At 38.9% G+C, this 19,412-nt stretch overlaps 1 pseudogene; it reads right to left on the bottom strand.

Moving 5' to 3' along the window:
- Positions 1–254: 254 nt before the first annotated feature.
- On the bottom strand, positions 255–1,006 carry LOC119530575 (annotated as a pseudogene).
- Between the last annotated feature and the right edge of the window lie 18,406 nt (positions 1,007–19,412).

Genomic DNA, 19,412 nt, shown 5'->3' with positions numbered 1-19,412 from the left:
AAAGACAATAAAAAACCATTTCAAACAAAACCAAAACAAAGGAATAAGAAAAAACAAATATCCTAGAATAACTACATTACTTCCAATATCCCCCTGATTTTCAACTGCAAATTTTATTAAATTATAGTCACATACCATATAACTCTTCCAAATTGCACAGTATCTCACAGTATCATCACCTAGTTGTGCAATCATCATCACATTGAATTTCAGACCATTTTCCCACACCCTTTATACCCACTTAATATTGTTCCCTAGTATTGATGTGGTATACTTGCTATACCATTTTTCAGTAATTAAAGTCCTGAGAGCAGACATTTGCCCGCTATCTACCTCAAAAGATGTTTTAATGTAGAAATGTGATCTGAAAATTTTATTAGGTTTTCATTGAGTTTTGTTAAAATTTCCAACCATCTCTTCATCTTGTATCTGTCTAAGAATAACCCCTTGCTTATTCTGTAGAAATAATCTAAGTTGTTCAAATTCAGAATTTATTTCTTCTCTCCTATTTCTTCAGCCCCACTGACTTCCTGGCTTGCAGAGTTATCACTTTTTCAACTCATTCCATATTATTGATCAATGGCTCAATGCTACATTCTAGAAGTTTTCTGTGATAGAGGGCAACTTCCTTAATGGGGCATGCAGTGTTTAGTGGAGAAACTGCACTGTGTACATAAAAACTCTAGGTCTTTCTCACAGAAAAGGGGCAGAAACTGATTGTGCTTCTCACACAGAGCATTCTCTTCCTGCTTCTTCCTTTTGCTTCTGATCTGGAGTAGCTTACCAATTTCAGTCAAATTACTTAGCTGGGTGTTGCTCCTGAGGTTGCTGTCTGGTCAGGAAAAAGACACACAGGGCAGGGGAAGGTATCACCTAGATCCTTCCAGGACTTATCGATGCAACAGCAACAGTAGTTGTGTCCACAGTTGATGGTCACTGGGTCTTTCAAGTAATCCAGACAGCTAGGCTCCTCTTGGAGGTTATCCAGGCCTGTCACAGACTCCATTGAATCATGAACAAAGGCTGCCTCCCTAGAGCTAAGACCCAGTAAGAAGTGGATATCTTCCTAAAATCTCACAGAATGACCAGACTTAGGTTTAGTATCAGTAAGCCCTTAGCTCCAGAGGTAGCTGCCAGGAAGAATCCACAGCTTGTAGCCCCATTATTGATTAGACCATCTGAAGTGAAGTTTGACTTTCTTCTTCACAAACTAGTCAGAGGTCTAAACAATCAATCTTGTGGGTGAAAAAAGACTTTAATTTCAAAATCGTCTGGATTTTCCAACATAATGTAATAATTGATTTGGCCAAGCATTATCAATAACTACTAAAGCTACTGGGTTACATTTTAATAAGATATTCACACAGTTTCAAAATATCATCTAAGAGATAATATATTAAATAAAAAGAGAAAAAAATATACCTTTACATTGTAGAAATCTACAGAATACCACCCGTTCTGGTTTGCTAATGCTGCCATTCTGAAAAATACCAAAAATGGATTGGCTTTTATAAAGGGGGTTTATTTGGTTACAAAGTTACGGTTCTAAGGCCATACAAGTGTCCAAACTGTGAGGCATCAACAATAGCATATCTTCACTGAAGAACAGCCCAATGGCGTCTAGAACACCTCTGTCGGCTGGGAAGGCATGTGGCTGGTGTCCTCTTCCTTTGCTCCCAGGTTGTGTTTCAAAATGGCATTCTCCAAAATGTTGCTCTTGGGTGTTTTGTCCTCTCTTAGCTTCTACGGAGCAAACTCTGGGCTAGCATCTCCAACATGTCAGCAAAAGTCTGCTTTCAACGGCCATCTCCAAAATGTCTCTCAGCTGCAGCACTGAGCTCCTTCTGTCTGAGTGCTTATAGGGCTCCAGTGACTTAATTAATCCCCACAATGAATGGGTAGGGTAACACCTCCATGGAAATAATCTAATCAAAGCCATTACTCACAGCTGGGTGAGTCACATCTCCATGGAAACACTCAATCAAGAGGTTGCATCCTAATGTGAAAGATTAATAAATCTGCCCCCACAAGTTTGCATTAAAGAATATGGCTTTTGGGGGAACATAATATATACAAACTGGCACATGACCTTAACCAATGATGGGAGAAACTGATGGTCTGCAATGGAAGAAAAACAGCAACACCTATTTTACCAAAAAATGTTTTTCCTGTATCTAATGATAGGGAAACAATCACACAAATCCAAACCATGCAACATTCAACAAGACAAGGGTCATGAACTCTGCAAAAATGACAATGGCACTCTACTGTGAGGAATTATTTTAGATTGAACCAAAGAAACAACTAAGTATTATTATTTATCTTAGATTGTCTTGTAAATTCTGGGAAAGGAGGGTAAGTTGCTATAAAGGTACAGTATTGGGATAATTAGAAATATTTGAATATGAACTATTCATTAGGAAACAGTAGTGTATCAACATTAAGATTTCTGAATGCAATAACTGTACTAAATTTATATAAGAAAATGTCCTTATTTTTAGGAGATACATGCTGAAGTATTTCCAGATGATTATTACTCTGAAATAATTTTACATACAATAAGTGTATACCAGGGTTTAGGGATTTATTTACTTAGGGAAGTAAATGTGATTAACACATGGGGAGCACAAAAGAGATGTTTGTAGTGATGAAATAGTACTGGATCTTGACTATAGTGGTGGTTAGGTGAGTGTACATGTGATAAATGGCACAGAATTATATGCACATATTGTACCAATGACAGTTTTCTGGTTTTGAGATTGTATTGTTAAGCAATATGGGAAACTAGGTGAATGGAACAAGGGTTTTCTCTATAGTATGTTTGCAACTTTGTGTAAATCTGTAATTATATCAAAATAAAAAGTTAAAAAAAATCACTTTCAGGGTAGAACATGAAAGGGCTTACCCAGACAAAAGATGTGCAGTTCATTTAGTAAAGCACTGAAATGCTCAATAAATGATATGCTCCTTGCTTTTTCCGTTCATTGATTTTTACTGTTCATCATATGAGCAGTCTGCCAACTTCTAAGATATATGGACCCAGTATAGAAGTCCAGCCTTGACCAAGCCAACATTAGCTCTCAGCTTCTACTCCCTGACATCCATACTCCATTCAGTAGTGAGAATTTTCTTTTGAATATACAAGTCATATTATCTCACTTCTATGCTTTAAACCTTCAAGTATCTGACTGCACTTATGGTAAAACTCTAACTTTTTCACCATTGTCTACAAAGCCTTGTATAAATTGGCCCCAGCTTGTCACTCTGACCTGATTCTGTCATTCTTGCTTCCTTGTTACACATCAGCTACAATTAACTTGTTTGTGTTCAACACCCCAAGGTCATTGCTGTGGAACTGAGCACCCTGTCTTCAAATCTTCCCATGGCTTTGTCTTTTATTTCACGGTTCCTCTCAAATACTATCTCTTTAGTGAAAGTGTCTCTACTTACCCAATCAGACTGCCTCTCCCTCTCCCAATCTCTTTAACCCATCACCACTTACTTTCATAGAATTTCATCACAATCTAAAATTGTCTTGTTCATGTATCTGTTTGTTGATCTGTTTTCTTAGCCTTCACTAGTAGTATGATAGACTAGAAGTACGTACTTATTCTGGCTTATTCATTCGCATGTGATAGAAAATAAGGACTTTTATGTTTTTTTAATAAAAATGAATAGCCAATGAATGAATACATGAATGAATAAAATCCTAAAACCAGAATATAAATATTAATAGAAGTCAAAGTTATAAAAGACAAAAATAGGCAGGGGGATTGTTCAAGATTGGGATTGAGATCAGAAAGGAAAAAAAATATATAAAGGACATTTTAGATACAAAAGGGAATATTTGAACATGAACTTATATTAGATAATTACATTGTATTAATATAAATTATTTATAATAAAGTTTTTATAATTAAGAGATAGAATGTCCATGTTCTTCAGAGAGATGAGCTTAAGCATTTAAGAGAAAATTTACATGATTTTTAGAACTTATTTTTAAACTGTTCAAAAAATAAATATATATTTATTTTTACACAGGTAAATATATCCATACACATTCGGTAAGACAGAAAGAAAGCAAGTGTGTCCAAATCTTAACAACTGTGGACTCTAGGCAAAGGCTATACATGTGTTTACTGAAGTATTCTTTCAGCAACCCTGTAGCTTGGGAAGATTAATAAAAAGTTGGAGAAGCTACTAAGCTTTCAGTATCTCCTCTCATGGCTACTTTCCTCCTCAAAATTGTATGTACTCAACCATCATTACAGTATTCTTTCCCCTTCTTCACACTGCTGGGCACATTTCTTTCAATTCATTGTGTTACTCATCTTCCACATGAAATATGAAGGTAGGAGAATTGGTATGATTTTGACATGTGATGCTGGCTTTGTCTTTGTGACCTATATTGACTCACTGTGACTCAATAATTATCAATTGTGAGCTACATTTTTTTTAGATTTATAAAAAGTTGAAAAATAAGCCATGCATCTTAGAATTGATTAAATATGGTTATACAGAGTTACGGTGCATTTACACCTCTCCCTCAAATCCAGTTCAATCCAATACTCTTTAGCAGATTATAGAACTGCATCAGGCTTAGAGGCTAAGGAACTTTAAAAAAAAAAGTCAGTTGGGCTCAACTTGGCCTATGGTGCTAAATATACATGGAGATAATTCTCATCTATAGGTAAATTCAATTCTTTTTTTCCTTAGTTAACATGTAACTTAAGAAATAATTATTTGCCAGATCATCTAGCCACTATTGTGTGTTACTTAGAGCAACTGGTAGCAATGGGTTGGTGGAAGGTGGATTCTCTAACATAGATAGACAGTTCTCCTTTCATCTAGTAGGACTCAGCATTTTCTACAGATCCTTATATGTTAATCTCCCATCTTTGCAAATACTGTTTCCTCTGCCTAGGCTCAAGGCAGTAATTTGGTGGAGAAACCTGTGTGCATTCTAATTTTGAATGGGCAGTGTTCTAGTTTGCTAATGCTGCTGGAATGCAAAACACCAGAAATGGATTGGCTTTTATAAAAGGGGGTTTATTTGGCTACACAGTTACAGTCTTAAGGCCGTAAAGTGTCCAAGGTAATGCATCAACAATCAGGTACCATCACTGGAGGATTGCCAATGGCGACCAGAAAACCTCTGTTAGCTGGGAAGGCACATGGCTGGCGTCTGCTCCGGAGTTCTGGTTTCAAAATGGCTTTCTCCCAGGACATTCCTCTCTAGGCTTCAGCTTCTCTCCAAAATGTCACTCTCAGTCGCTCTTGGAGCGTTCATCCCCTCTTAGCTTCTCTGGAGCAAAAGTCGGCTTTCAAAGGCCATCTCCAAAATGTCCCTGTAAGCTGAAGCTCCCCTCTGTGTTCCACTGCATTCTTCAAAGTGTCCCTCTTGGCTGTAGCAAGCTGGATCCTTCTGTCTGAGCTTATATACTGCTCCAGCAATCAAGGCCCACGCTGAATGCATGGGGCCACACCTCCATGGAAACACTCAAAGAATTACAATCTAATTAACACTGATAGGTCTGCATACACAAGATTACATCAAAGATAATGGCATTTGGGGGGACATAATACATTCAAACTGGCACAGGCAGTACAGTATTATTACATATTTTAAAAAATGACAATATAGTACAATAATAAGGAATTATATAAAATGAATGACAATGTTTTCTCCAAACCTTCCTAGTTTCCAAACTATCCTTTCATAAACAGCACTACCATTACCTACCCTCCTAATTTTGTTTTAAAATACCATATTTTATGGATGCTTTTGGGTAAATATGAAAAATATGAAAAAGAAGTTTTAAGAATTTTGCCCAAGGCCATAGAGATTGTACTTGGCAATACATGGCAAGAAGTATTCAAATTAGAAAGAACAATGATGTTACTCTATTATCTCTACATTCCCCTCCCCACCTTGTCACAAACTCCACTCTCACCTAAACCACCTTCCAGATTAAGGTCATAAAGTGAAAACAGAACAGCTTTGTTTGTCATTTTGAAAGTTCAAGCCAGATACCGTAGTCATATTTTAATGGCCTTCTTGCACAACATCGCCCCAAGTCAGTCCCATAACCCTGTAGTTTTTCCAACACAAAGCTAATCCTATTATCTTCCTATTTCAAACACTGCAATCACTTTTCATTGCTCTAAGAATAAAGAGACTTAGATGAGGCATAACAATTGGACCTTTTTCTCTTCTCCCAGTTCTACATATCTTTCCATCAAATCATATATCATAGATAATATTTTACATTTATTTTTTATCAATCTTTGGTTAAAGAATCCAACACCCTCACTGGAGTGTAAGGTTCACGGTCTACAATTTTACCATTTTTCCTCAAAATTGTGTTACTACCTCTTACTTTCGTGCCTTGTTCATGAGGTAGGCTCAATAAATATTCTGCAAATTAATTAAACCTGTGGGACATTCCCAGTTCTAAGGTGCATCCTTTGTGACCTCAAATGATATTTAACATGGCTAAGCCTAAATCTGCTCATCTATAACACAGGAATGATCATCACTAATGGCAAAATCCTTGTGAGGACTAGATGCGTTTAAATCGGTCAATGAGGTGCAGCAATACAGGGTTCTAATTCTTTCCTAAGAACTCCTGAAAGAAATCCTTTGGCGATCACGTGGCCATTTCCCAATCTTTTCCAAGTCGAATTCGCACGGGTCCACCACTTCCATTCCAATGCCACAGATCTGAACAGAGCCCGGGAACCTGCATTTTTCACTAGCGCTTCGCGAGAGTGGAAGGAAGCCCAGTCGTGGACAAGATACGACCCTGGGCTATGGCGCAAATTGGGCACTCATGAAGCCTTTGCCGAGCTACGCCTCAGGCCAGGCCCTCCTTGGTCCTTTCTCTCAGCCTCCCTCTTCCCTGCAGCAGCTGGCTCACAGCTTCAGTTCCGCGCCTGTACAAGCTCCTCGAGTTGCACAGAGCACCACACCTGACGCCGAAAGACCCCAGAGCATGGGTTGCAATGGGAGGGTCGCTGGAAGTGGGAGGGTGGGTACCGCGCATGCTCAGTGACCCTGGGGAGGAGGGGGAGAGACTGGAGAGGTCCTGAGGATAGCTAGAGGCAACTCCATCAATGATCAGGGCCTTGTGGTCGTCAGCTGATCATTTAATTACCAAAGGCAATGTTTCCAGATTCTTGTGATTATTATTTCTTTGAAGAATTTGAGGGTCAAAGTAAAGCCAAGCCATACTCATAGCAGTTTGGTTTTAAAAGCATCACCACCACACCGTCTTTCTCTGAGAAGGTAAGGAGGTAAAGAGGTCTGCAGTAGAGCTGCTTCCCCAAGTCTGGAGTCGCAAGGTGGGGTATGTGAGGGGATGGTAAGCCTGAAAAGAAAGAGGATCTTCTTTGGAGCAGTTTCCAACGGGAGAGTGAGTGGGTGGGTCTGTCCCACCCTGTAGGATTAGGCCCCACCCAATAACTGAGGATCACTGAGCACTCTCCTAAGGAACTGAAATCTTAGGGACAAATATGAGTTAGTTGAACAAATTCAATGGCAAAATTTTCAAGGCTAAAGAAATATTCAACAAAAACCCTTTAATTCTAAATACCTTGGTATATTAGGGACAGAAAGAGGCTAATATTTGCAGGAGAATAATAGAATTAGCATATCATAATTTTACAGAAGAATTAGGTATGGCTTCCCAGAAGAATAGTCAAATGTGCTGAGATCTGTGATTTAATGGACAAGTAGGGATAAATTATGTAGGTGAATGTATGTGTGAGCTTTCATTTTCTTAAATACATATACACATCTAGATACAACTGATCACATAGGCATAAGCATTGGAGAACAAAACACAACAAGCTGTTCCAGAAGGAACTAGACTTGAGGGCAGGAAGTCTTTTGTAACCCTTGTAGCTCATTAGGTATTTCCATCATATTCAGTGTATCACTTCAGATTTAAATAATTTATGCAGCAAATAGGTCTGGAGTACAGGCATTTGTATTCCTGATTAGAGGAAAATCTTTAACCTCTCCCCTGAATAGATCACCAGGCTCATGAAGAAGAGGCCTACATCCATTCTGTTCTTTTCTCTCCACTCTGCATTGTAGCTCACTGATGTCAGGTGCTGTAGTCCTTGTGTTCCAGGCTTCACATCAATTGCACACACAGTCAGCATTCAACAACTATGTTGAATGACTATATGAATGAATGAACTGTCACTTAGATATTGTAGATATAAATTTAAAGATCCTGAGAAAGATCTGAAGGTGCAGAAACAGTGGGTATCACCCCTTGTGTATTAGCTGAAACCATGACCTGGGGATGAGATTACCAAAGGACTCACAAAATGCTAGAATCACCAGAGGGACTTATGTAAAGTTAATGCCTGTCCCCCCAAATAAAAAAGAAGCCTGCTCCTATCCCTGTCCCAACAACCTCCCCCTTCTTCCCTCTCCCCACTTCTCTAATATTCCTACAGAGCTGCCACCTGCAGATTGAGAATGGAGGAAGAGGGTATCTGCTAAGGGGAACTTGTCTGCTGCTTTTCATCCTGTGGAAGTTGAGAATATTGGAATGATTTGGTGAATCTGGGAAGCAGAGCCAATGTCCAACTCTGGATGCACTTCCTTGAAGGAGCTGACAGAATTGAAACAGCTTGAGAAGGAACAGGCTGAGCCTGGTCAGCAAAGTCATGCATATACACACTTGAGAAACACAAGATGAATATTTTTAAAGATGTTCAATGGACCCAGAAACCAGCTCACATATCAAATTAGAGATGATTTTTAGTGGAAGGGTAGAATGAAGTGGCAAATAAATTCATTAACCTCTCACCACCACCACCACCACCACCATGAGGGACATGACTCCCAGGGGAATGAATCTCCCTTGCAACGTGGGACATGATTCCCAGGAAAGAGCCTGGCCCTGACAGCAAGGGATTGAAAATGGCTGCTTGACCAAAGAGGGGAATAAAAGGTAATAAGCTGAGGACACAGTGGCTGAAAGATTCCAAATAGAGTTGAGAGGCTATCCTGGAGGTTTCTCTTATGCAAGCTCCAGCTAGACATCCCAAATGGCCACAGTATGCCATTCCCTTACCAAAAGTAGTCCCCAAATACATAGGTCCCTATCTGAGATTCTATAAAAGATGCACTCACTAAGTTTTATCTTTAAGAAACTTAAATCCACCAGAGTGTTCCTATACCTGACAAGTCCTAAAATCTAGAAGCAACAGCCTCTTTAAGATCAACTATCAGGTACAGCCCCCTTCCCCATACTGTCGACATCCCCTTTCAATATGAACACGTTAGGGTACTCCCTGCCTAGACACCCCTGAAAATGGAGAAAGATATTGAGAGGAAGGGGTAGCAACAAACAAGATAAGATTGAACAAAGGTCTATGAATACTGAAACTTTATATAATTATATATATATATATATATATATATATATATATATATATTTGAATGCTGGGGTGTTGGAATCGCTGGAAGGAGGTAAATGACATGGTGGAACTGTAGCCTATAGCATCCTTTGGGATTTGCTCTTTAGCTGCTTGTTAAATTGTGCCTTGAAGGTCTTCACCTTTCTGTATATACCTTGTATTGCATAATAAGGAAAGAACTGAAATTGTGGAACTGTAACCCATAACAATTTTTGAAATTATCTATATGACTGCATGTTGAGCTGTACATTGAGAGATGACACCTTTCTGCATGTATGTTATATTTTACAATAATGGAAATGGCTGAAGTTGTGAAACTGTGACCCATGACATTCTTTGAGATTTGCTCTCTACTTGTGAAATCGTACTTTGGAAGTTATCACTGCTATGTATGTATGTTAAAGTTCACAATAAAAATAAATGGAAGAAAAAAAAAAAGAAGGAGGTAGCAACAGAGGGCAATGAGTCAAATCCCCCACTGTCCTGGAGCAGAAGATGCAATCACAGAGGAAGATGGGAAATGTCATCAGGAGCCTATCAGGTCCCTGTGACTGACTGCATCTTGAGTCTGTCCAATGAGACAGAAAGAGAGACTTCCCACAGGGTTGTAAAGCCAAGCCTGGCCCCATTCTGACCATAACAGCGAACCCAGAGACTATGCCTTGATGTGTCTTCAGATCCTGAGGTGACCAAACAATCATTTCTGCTCCGCATGGAAATGAGGAGCCCTCAGTCCTGGGCAGGCATACCTGGCTCCACTCTGTAGGCCATGCGTACAAGAGCACCGAGGAGCTGAGCTAATCATAGTGGTTTGGAACGACACACAGAGGAAATAAAGTGTTGATTAGATTCATTTGGAAGAGACTATCTAGGTGGCAGAGTAGATACTTTAGGCATGTTCAGAGGTGGAAATAGTGTGTGGGTGGGGTCACCCCAGCTAGGGTTGTGGACATGACCCCATCTCTGGGAGGTGTGAGAAAGTACAAGAGGCACATAGGAGCACCTACTATGTCCCAGGCACCATACTCATTTCTGTTCTATTTTCTTTTGAAATCAGTGTACTCTTGCTTTATATATGGGTAAATAATTTTAAATTAAATGTATTTTTTTATATTTTCATATATACATACATTTGCATACAGAATTAGCTTTTTGCCCTGCAATCACTTATATGGAAAGGAGAGAGAAGAGATCTGAGAGCTTTGAGATGGAAAGAAAGATGAGAGGCAAAGAAGGGTGTGAGAGAGAAGACTCACTGGAAGGGTTCAGTGACACACTGAAACAGATTTCAAAAGGTTGGCCTTTAGAAACAAAGACTTTTAATTATATATGCAGTCTTCCAAGCATATTTAATAATAGATTATATGGAAATTGTGTGTATTGATCAATCAAACTTATGTATAGGCCCACCACCTTACTCTATGAATTTGAAGCAACCCCTGGCATCACAAGATTTTATCTGGAAATATTTTGGTATCTCATAAAAGATAGTTTTTTAACTAACCTAACTCTAATAACATGATAACACCTTGAAATAAGTAGCAATAATTTTTTATCATCAGATATTTAATTTCAAAACCTGAACTACAATTTCTTTTGAAATTGTGAGCTTAAATCTGAAAACAAATCAGTGTATTGTAGTTGACTGGTATGCCATTAAAGTCTACTTTAATCCCTAAGAATTGAAAGCAGGGACTTGAACCAATATTTGCATGCCAGTGTTCACAGCAGCATTATTCACACTTTCCAAAAGGTGGAAGCAACCTAAGTGTCCATTACCCAATGAAAAGATAAACAAAATGTGGTATATACATGAAATGGAATATTATTCAGCTGTAAAAAGGAATGAAGTCCTGATGCATGGACGAACATGGATGAACCTGGAGGACATTATGTTGAGTGAAATAAGCCGGACACAAAGAATAATTCCATTCTCCCGTGTAGCCTCCCCTTGAAAATGAGGGACTGACAATCATTAAGTCAGAAGGCAATCTACTCAAGAACAAAATGGACTGTATAATAGAGTGAACCCTGTTGTAGATGATGGATTATAGTTAATAGTACAAGTATAAGAATGTTCTTTCATGAATTGTAACAAATGTATGACACTGTTACAAGGTGTTAATAATAGGATGTTTCATGGGAAAATATACACCTGATGTAAACTAATGGAGTATAGTTAATAGTATTATTTTAATATTCTTTTCATCAATTAAGATAGGAACCACACTAATGCAAAGTGTCAACTATAGGGGGTTATATAGGAATGCTATATTTTTTACCTGATTTTTTATAAACTTACAACTTCTCTAATTTAAAAAAATTAATAATAATAGGACACAGGTCCTATTATTTCACAGGTCTTGTGTATTGGGTGTTTTAAATGGGGTAATCGATGTAAATTTTTTCACACAGTGCCTAGAACATGGAATCTCTCAATAAATGCTGTATACTGCTGTTAAAAAATAGTGCTATTATTAAAAAAGTGCTAGTATTGATTGTAATTAATGTTTCATACCAATGCAAGGTGTTGGTGGTGGGGTGGTGTATGGAAATCCTTTATTTTATGCATGATTGTTCTGTAAACCCAAACTTCTCTAAGAACAAAGAAACCAAAAGTCTTATCAGGTACAAGGGTATTGTTACATAGAATGTACTGAACCTGTCCTTCATTCCATTTTGTTCTTGAGTAGATTGCCTTCTGACTTAATGACTGTTAGTCCCTCATTTTCAAGGGGAGGCTACACGGGAGAATGGAATTACTCTTTGGTTATGGAAAAAGCAGTGTGGTTTATTGGAAAGTCCATGGTCATAGAAATTAGAAGCCTTGGTGTGCCAGTTTGAATGTATTATGTCCCCCAGAAAAAGCCATATCCTTTAATGCAATCTTGTGGGGCAGACCTATCAGTATTAATTAGATTGAAATTCTTTGAGTGTTTCCATGGAGATGCGCCCCACCCAACTGTGGGTGATGACTCTGATTGGATAATTTCCATAAAGGTGTTGGCCCGCTCATTGGGTGGGTCTGAATTAAATTACTGGCGCACTATATAAGATCAGACAGAGGGAGCGAGCTTGCTACAGCCAAGAGGGACTCTTTGAAGAAAGCACAGGAGCTGCAGATGAGAGACATTTTGAAGATGGCCGTTGGAAGCCGACTCTTGCTCCAGAGAAGCTAAGAGAGGACAAATACCCCAAGTGCAACTAAGAGTGACATTTTTGAGGAACTGCAGCCTAGAGAGGAACATCCTGGGAGAAAGCCATTTTGAAACTGTACTTTGGAGCAGATGCCAGCCATGTGCCTTCCCAGCTAACAGAGGTTTTCCGGACACCATTGGCCATCCTCCAGTGAAGGTACCCAATTGCTGATGTGTTACCTTGGACACTTTATGGCCTTAAGACTGTAACTGTGTAACCAAATAAACCCCCTTTATAAAAGCCAATCCATTTCTGGTGTTTTGCATTCTGGCAGCATTAGCAAACTAGAACACTAGGGGTTTGCATCCACCCCCATCAGTTGCTACCTGTGACTTTAAACACATTATTACTTAACCTCTGACCCTTATTTATTCTTCTTTAAAATGGCAGTAGTCTATGTCACTTACAAGGTTATTGTGAGGTTTGAAAGAAATGATGCATGTTATTGTGCTTGAAATATAGAAGGCCTCCCATAAATTATAGTTATTGTTGCTGTTCTCTGAAATAAATGGGTTGAGCTGACATATCTGCATTTCCTTCTTGCTCTAAATTTCCAAGATTTAAAATAGTTTGACCCATACACACACATACACACACCCACATACCCACACCTTTTAATAATAGATAGTACTCATATACCTTCTTGGATTTAGAAAATATATACAGTGGTAGGAGTCTAAGGAATAATGATCAATGTTTATTGAACATTTCCTGTTTATGCCAGGCACTGTGCAAAGGACCTTACATACCTTCTGTCATTTAATTGTCATAACAAACTCTTTGATATATGGGTGTTACTATAATACTCATTTTACAGAAGTACCACATAAGGCTTAACCAAGACCACAATTGATAAATGACAAGGCCAACTAAGTCTGACCCTGTAGTTCATGCTCTTCACATTATTTGACAGAGGGTGGCAGGTTTGGGAAGAAGGAAAAGTTGAGCCACAGTTCGGACACATCCACCACCTCAGCCCATACCAAGACGGCTCCGGAGCTGGGATAGCCAAGCAGAGTAGTCCTGAGTTGGAGTAAGGGGTTGGCCTTTTATAGCCCTGCATCAACCAGTCACTGCCTCCTAGAAAGGTGGTGTGCTGTGGAGAGAGGGGCTCTCTGCCAACACTCAGCATCTGGAAGAATGCCTGCTTCAGTACTGAAGAGGAGACCCTGGGTGGTGCATCAGAGCATCCATTACAGAACCGACTCAGCTTCCTCTTAGGCCTTTTAAAGTCAGGCCAGTGACCCAAGGCCCCAAGGAACAGATCCCATTTCTCTTCCTTTGATGTGATCTCTCTGTCATGATATGCTACAAAGATTGTGTATGTCAGACACATGGGATAGTTAGACAATGACTAGAAGACACTCCAGACCCAAGAAGAGAAATACTTTCTTCAAGAGGGAACTTCCTCAAGAAGACATAGTATCTGAGTTGATAGACAGGGGAGGAGAAGAGGGCTGGTTATTCCAGGGAGAAGAGCCAGTTTGAGCGAAGGCATGGAAGAGAGAAACAACAGTATCCTGTTGGCAGAAACTAGCCTTCACTAGCCCAAATGGAGCTCTTCCCTTAGGTGGAAGTTTAAGGTCGTGTAGTATCACACTATGTGAATCCCTGTATACAGTATCATAGTGTTGAGAAATGGCAGAAGATGAGGCTAGAACTGTGGACAGGATTAGAAGTGTATCAGCACCTCCCCAGGAAATAGCATGCCTTAAACCTTAAGGTTTTGAAGTCAGACACATGGTGCCACATCCCCACTGTGTGTTATAGTATCGTTTTCTAAAAATCTCTGAACATCTTTTTTCTATTCTGAAAAATGGGAATAATGGCAACCATCCCTCTGGGTCGTTGCAGAGGTTGCCTTAAATTTGAAATTCTCCATCGTCCGGGTTTTATTAAAGTATACTTGCATGGGCTGGGAAAAAAAGGTAGAACAATCTAAATATGGGATAGACTGGAGAAGATGAGGCTGTCTATAAAAATAGAACAGATTTTAAAACTCATTTATACTGTTTTCTTCCCAGTTTTCATGCATTCATGGCTCGCTGGCCTCATTGCCCTCAGAACTTTCACGTAACATCTAAGATATAAATTTGGTGAAATTTTCCAAATTTTATGCTTTGAAAACGTATATTTTACTGTATGCTAATTATACTTCAAAAACTGCTTTTTTTTAAGCTCTTTATATTGAAATAATTTCAAACTTACAGAACATTTAACAAGTGAAACAGAATTGTGGGAAGATAGTGGATTAGGGAACTCCAGGACTCAGTCCTTCCACCAAAACAAGTATTAAACAGGCAGGAAGTCTGAAATAGCTATTTTGAAATTCTGGAAGCCAGAAGAACACAGAACAGCATCAAGGGAAGAGCAGAAGGAAGAGGTTGATAGATTATGGCAAACAACAGTAAGTTGCTCTCTCTCTGCTGCAGCTACCAGCACCCACCAGCACCCATCCTTCACTCTTTTGGCAGACTGCTGAGGCATCCAGCCCCTAGAAAATATTGGTCACAGAACGGAACATGAAAAAATTCTATTTCCCAAGAACAGGGGTGGGCAAGGCTAATAATTGATAATGGTTTTTGAATAGGGACTTCAGATCACTTGGGGCCTGGCTCTGAGGGCAACTATTATTTCAACCCATCTTGGACAAAGGCAGTGACAGCCATTGTTTGACCCCTTCCTGGAGAGGGGTTGTGGCAGTGGAGGTGGAGAGTTAAAGATGCTATGATTCTAAGGGATGTGGGGGACAGTTAGCTGAAGGACTGCATTTGATGGACAGGTCAGGAAAGCTGAGCTTCGGGGAGCTATTGGAGAAGCTCTTGGCCCCCTTCCTGATCCTCTCCCCAGGGACTTTGTGGCTGGTCTGCACACCCTGTTTTTGTTGCTCTTCCCCTATGAATTTGCCCTCCAGGCAAGCAGCTTGAGACAACAAAAACTGTATAAAAACAATAAAGGAGGACAGTCTGAGGCAAAGGCCTGCAGGTTTCAAACACCTGGGAGAGGGAAGTCTGTATCCTGGGAAACAGAAGGGACAACCAAACTCCTGTAAACAGGGGAACTCCAAAACAACTGATAAACAAAAGCCCATGTAAGACAGAGGCCAAGAAACAGGGAAACCCTGCACACTGCATTTGCCTTGGGCAGACTTTTCTGATAGGAAGGCTGAAGCTCAAGAAAATCTCTGTCATATCACCAGCTGACTACAAAACCAAGAAACAAGACATCTCACAGAATAAACCCCAGAGTTAACATTTTAAAATACTAAAATATGCAGTGTGCAAGAAAAAAGTATAAGGCAAACAAAGAAACAGGAAATGATGGAAGAGGATAAAAATCAGAAAACACCAACCAAAAAGGTGAGAATGGGGACAAACCAGACAGTCTTAAAAAAAATAGATCTTAAAAATGCTCACATTGATGAAGGAAAATACAGAGAAAGAACTAAGGTATATGAGGAGAACAATGAGTGAGCAATATAAGAATTTTAGTAAGGAGATAGGAATTTTAAAAAGAAACCAAACAGAACTACTGGAGTTGAAGACCACAATAACAGAAAAATGAAATGAAAAATGCCAAGGAATGTTTCAAGGGCAGACTGTAGCTGGCAGAGGAAAGAATCAGTGAACTTGAAGGCAAGGCACTTGAAATGAATCAGGCTGAGGAGCAGAAAGAAAAAAAGAAATATTCAAAGTAAAAATAACCAAAGACTGCTATGCCCACAATATAACAATCCACCCATTTTGAGAGTGTCAGTAATGAAAAGAATGAGAGAAAGGCGCAGAAGGAGTAGTCAAAGAAATAATGGCAGAGAACTTCCCAAACTTAGCAAAGGACATGAATGTACTAATCCAAGAAGCCAAACAGAATAAACATGAAGAAAAATATACTTCATCATATATTAATCACACTATTGAATGCAAAGGACAGGGAGAGAATTCTGAAAGCTTCAAGAGAAAAGCAATGTGTTATGTATAAGGGAGGTTACCCAGGGGACAGGGTGGGGATAAGGAATGGGAAGTTAAGGCTTAAAATGTGCAGGGTTCCTTTTTGGAATGATGTAAATGTTTTGTTAATAGATGGTGGTGAAAGTAGCATAACATTGTGAATATAATTAGCAGCACTGAAATATATATCTGAATATGATTAAAAGGGGAAATATTAGATTGCATATAAGATAACAATAAAATTTTTTAAAATATCCAAGGAACTCTACTACACAAATTGTGAACCCTAAGTTAAACCATGGACCACACTATAAAGTATTACTGTCTCCCATTGCATAGGCTACCTTTTGAATGCTAAATATAGGAATCATATGATCCTGCAACACTACTGTTAGGTATATAATTGGAAGAACTGAAAGCAGGGACATGTATGGACATTTGCACTGGTATTTGTTGTGGCAGTACTCAGGATATGCAATGGATGGAGGTGGCCTAAGGGTACATTGACTGATGAACAGAAGGACAAACTGTGTGGCATATACATACAATGGAATACTGAGTGACTACAAGAAGGAATGAAGTGTGAGGCATGCAACTAGGGGACTGGACCTTGATGACAGTATGTTGAGTGAAATAAGCCAGAAACAAAAAAGGCAAATATAACATCTTAATAATATGGACTAAATATAATGTGCAAACTCTAAGAATTGAATTCAAGAGCACAGATTATCAGGGGAAGGCTTATGTAAAGATTCCTATATTGTAAGCTCTTACAGGAGTAACATCTACTCCTGAGTTGTGGATATTTCTAAATTCTTAGACGCTTTGTGTGTAACCTGGTCATTCCTTGGAACTTCGGCTATCTGTGTGACACTTGAGACTCAGAACTACAGTTCTACAGCAATGAAAATCAGCTTTACCCCCCCATAGAGCAACGGTTTATAAAAAGCTGAAAAAGAGTTCGGACTTTAATTAGAGATATGAATGAAGCTGAGCTGGTTAGGACTAAAGCAAATCAGACTAAAGCGTAAAGGTCAATGTTGACTGTGTCTTAAATTTTCAACTTCTATGTGAGACCAAAGAAGGGGATGTTTATTTGGTGCAAAATTTGTATTTTCTGAAGCACACTGATTTAACCTGTATGGTCAGTTTATTCAATCACCATTATTACTTGGAACCTTGAACAGGGAGTGAAATCTTGGTTTGTACAGGTTGGTGTGATACCCTGATAGATCCCAGAGTAATTTGGGCAGAGAATAAAAAAAGTATTTGCAAAACCTCCCTTTGAAGAACTGGGGGAAAATATGGAAATATTAAACTTCCCCACATGGGGAATTCCTGATATTCTCACAGGCATTGGGGATTACCAATTTAATAGACCAAGCCTTTGATCATAGGGCTTGCCCTTATGAAACTTATCCTGCCAAGGAGAAGCTAAACCTGCTTATAATTATGCCTAAGAGTCACCCCCAGAGAACCACTTTGGTTGCCCAGATGTGACCTTTCTCTAAGCCAACTCTGCAGGTAAACTCACTGCCCTCCCCCTTACTTGGGACATGACTCCCAGGGGCGTAAGTCTCCCTGGAAAAGTGGGACATGACTCCGGATGAACCTGGCCCTGACATCATGAAATTGAGAAGGCCTTCTTGGACCAAGGGAGAAGAGAAATGAAACAAAATGAGATTTCAGTGGCTAAGAGATTTCAAAAAGATTTGAGAGGTCATCCTGGAGGTTATTCTTATGCATTATATAGATTTCTCTTTTTAGTTTAGTTTTTTGTGTATTAGAATAGCTAGAAGGAAATACCTGAGACTGTTGAACTATAATCCAGTATCCTTGATTCTTGAAAATGATCATATAACTATGTAGCTTATATAGTGTGGCTATGTAATTGTGAAAACCCTGTGACTGACATTCCTTTACCAGTGTATGGACAGATATATAAAGACAAAAGATAAATAAATAATAGGGTTAAGGGGTGTTTTGGGTGTCCTTTTTAATTTTTATTATTTTTGTGGGGGAGTAAAGAAAATGTTCAAATATTTATTATGGTGATGAATGCACAACTATATGATGATAATGTGAATGATTGTACATTTTTGATGATTAACAGTTATGTGAATATATGTCAATAAAATTGCATTCAAAAAATTATTATCCTCATTTCCTAGATGAAGAAATGGTTTAGACAGGAAGAGGAGGAAAAGCTTTCCAGTGAGTGAACCCATTACCAGTAGCAAAGAAGTTCTGTAATGCAAAGGAGCAAGAACCACTGTCAAAGCATATGTTCCTATGTTTTTCTTGTGTCTTTCCCTAAAGTGCTGGTTTCAATCTCCCATCAACTTCTCTTGTGGTTACCCACTCTCTCATTTTCTGTCATAGTTCCTTTCCTTTGCGAGTATACAGTGAGTCTGCATCTGTCCCTGAGGGAATTACTTATTTTCTTAATAGCTTGGAGATAAAATTTCACCTATTGGATTCTAGCTTTTTACATTTTTATTCTTTAGACATTCAGAACTTAACAGTATTCTAAGCATACATCCTAAAATCACTTTTTTACAATGGTCCTCTGGTGATTTTATATAAGAATATCAGCAATTAACAATCACCTGCCAGAGAGAATATTCATTTGACAAAGGGCACATCACTATTTGAATATTGGCAGAAAGATTCTCATCTTTTGAAAGAATACATTAGGAGCTAAACTCAGAAGGGAACATAAAATCTTCTGACTGCTTACTCTTCATGAAGAGCTTAGACACTATTGTTCTCCAGTTATGGAAATGTGGAATTTGAATATGAAATTTAAATAGCACTGGGTCTTTT

This window comes from Choloepus didactylus, chromosome 3 (genome assembly GCF_015220235.1).
Source record: "Choloepus didactylus isolate mChoDid1 chromosome 3, mChoDid1.pri, whole genome shotgun sequence".
Lineage (NCBI taxonomy): Eukaryota > Metazoa > Chordata > Mammalia > Pilosa > Megalonychidae > Choloepus > Choloepus didactylus.
Note: the sequence above shows the minus strand (reverse complement) of the source record. Positions and strands in the feature narration are given on the sequence as shown.